Source organism: Uloborus diversus, unplaced genomic scaffold (assembly GCF_026930045.1).
Source record: "Uloborus diversus isolate 005 unplaced genomic scaffold, Udiv.v.3.1 scaffold_1151, whole genome shotgun sequence".
NCBI classification, from domain to species: domain Eukaryota; kingdom Metazoa; phylum Arthropoda; class Arachnida; order Araneae; family Uloboridae; genus Uloborus; species Uloborus diversus.
The window spans coordinates 1-2,433 of NW_026557823.1; the positions used below are offsets into that span (position 1 = coordinate 1).

The following is a 2,433-nucleotide window of genomic DNA, read 5'->3' on the forward strand; positions in this document are numbered from 1 at the left end:
CTACTCGGTCTGAATGATTATTAGTGCTGCCATCTATTAATGAGTGTAAGAAACTATAAAATACATGCGTCTTTTACGGTTCATTGCTTCCTGCTAACAAAATTAGAACAACATTTGATTTCTGTTCTGTTCAAAAGTAAGCTACCGACTATCGTCGCCGTGATCGTATAGTGGTTAGTACATTGCGTTGTGGCCGCAATAACCCAGGTTCGAATCCTGGTCACGGCACATTTTGCCCCCCTCAGGGGGAGGGGAAAAAGGTTTACTATTTCAATCAAAAAGAAAAAAAAATATTACGTACAAGAGATGGAAATTATTATTTAAAGTGGACTTAAATGAGTTATTTTTATAGTTAAAATTGAACAGTTTAATAAATTTTAATTAATTAAAAAAAATTAAAATAATTACAGAAGATGTAATTATTTTATTTATCTAATACTATCTATATATTAATAATTCTAATATTAATCTAATATTATCTCTAAATATTAATAATTCTAACATTAATCTAATATTATCTATAAATATTAATAATTTTAATATTAATCTAATATTATTAATATTTATTATTAATTATAGAATTTAAAAAAATAATAATTAGCGGTTTGGCAACGCACCGGGTCCTGGCGCCTCGTTTGGCGCGGGCGTCGGAAGGAACCACAGAGGAATAGCAACAACTATGATTGGACCACTGTTGCTTGGGCAACCCTATACAATCGGCTTTGTAATATTTTGGCCTACATTTTTTTTTTATTTTTTATATTACTTATGTGGAAACTCGATGAAGGTAAATTACTCATTTTTGGGCAACTTTTCGTCCCTGGCTACCCTGATTACTTCAAGCGCAATAGGTAGGCAACCTTATTTAATCGTTTTCTTCAGATTTTACTCTTCATTTATGACAAAATTTTTGGAAACTCGATGAGGGTAAATTACTCATTTTTTGGCACCATTTATGCAGTGGCGGATCATGTGATTTTGGGGCCCCAGGCGCAACCTATCCGGAGGCCCCCTTTAATTGACACAACGAAAGTGATATGGTTTCTCCTATATTTACAATGCAAAAAATCATATTTTTTTGAATCAACAAGCTTGGGGGGGGGGGAATTATTCTTATTTAAAAAGGAAAAACAACGAACCCCGATTTCAGACCATCTAGCAAAATCCCAGCTTTCCCCTGTTTTTCAATGCGCATCATTCAGTGGCGCAACCAGAGAGAAAAAAAATCTTAGGGGCGGGAGGTTTTTTCATTTGGCCAGAAAAAAAGAGAGAGGAGAAAGAGAACCTTTAATTGGATAGGAAAAATAAGGAGAGAGGGGGGTCCGGGGGTTCTCCCCCGGGAAAAATTTTAAACTCGTAGTTTTAAAAACGCAGTTTTAGACTTTCTTTGATGATGTTAGGAGGCACAAAGGTGCAGCTGCAGGCAGGTCCGGATCTGCTCACTCGCAGACCCCGTAGTGCGGGGGTGCACCTGGTCTTTTTACGGCCCAAGAAATTGAAGAAAAAACTGAAAAAAATCTAGCACTCTAAGACTTATTAACGTTACAAATGTACACTGCTGGCCTCTGAGGCCCTACAAATTTTGTTGTAGGGGGTCCGAAATTTATAGATCCGGTCCTGGGTGCAGGGGTCTCAGCGGAAAGTTGTTGAAATTGAAGTCCTAAAAACACGATTATAGGTTATATTTATTGACGTTAGGGTAAGGGATGGAGCTCAAGGACTGCCTTTAATCGATTTTTTTTCAAAACAATAGATAGAGATCAATTCCTCCTCCACCCCCTCAACAATTTTCGAAACTGTATAGTTTCAAAAATACAACAGTAGACAAACTTTACGGGATATTTAAAATCTGATGAAAACCTTCGTGAGAGATTTGCTTTTGTTTCTTTCTTGAAAATTGTACAGTATAATGAAATCCATACTTAAAGGATAACTTAATAGGCTAGACAGGTTATAGTTTAGACACATTTTACATTTTGATTTTTGTTATATTTGTTATTTTATATTTTTCGTTACGAGGGTTACGTACCAAATCAAAATTTCATCGGATGCAAGCACTATTTTCCTATTAAATAATGATTTCAAACCTTTGCAGAGATAATGTATTCGCAACAATAATATCTTAAATTTCTTCTCGAAATTTATTAACTATACTCAACGTGAGTCAAGTAGATACACAAAAGAATAAACTGTTGCGCTGAAGCAATAAGCGAAATGAAGTTTTTAAGGGTTGTTTTGAAAGAAGATTCTCACAAAATATTTTTTTCGAGTGAGATGCTAAAAGTAAATTTGATTTAGTTAATGTAAATAAAGTATGGCTATCTTCTCCGAATTACGCTTTTTTAAATAATTCTGGAGTAATTTCATTCATTTGAGGGGTTTTTTTTTTTTTTGAGCAATCACGATTGCTTATTGTTCTCATTTGACTGTTTT

General features: G+C 34.5%; 1 non-coding gene across 1 annotated transcript; it reads left to right on the plus strand.

Moving 5' to 3' along the window:
* Positions 1–156: 156 nt before the first annotated feature.
* Trnah-gug (transfer RNA histidin (anticodon GUG)) lies at positions 157–228 on the plus strand. Its single transcript has one exon. It is a non-coding gene; the product is annotated as a tRNA-His (tRNA).
* Positions 229–2,433: the final 2,205 nt, after the last annotated feature.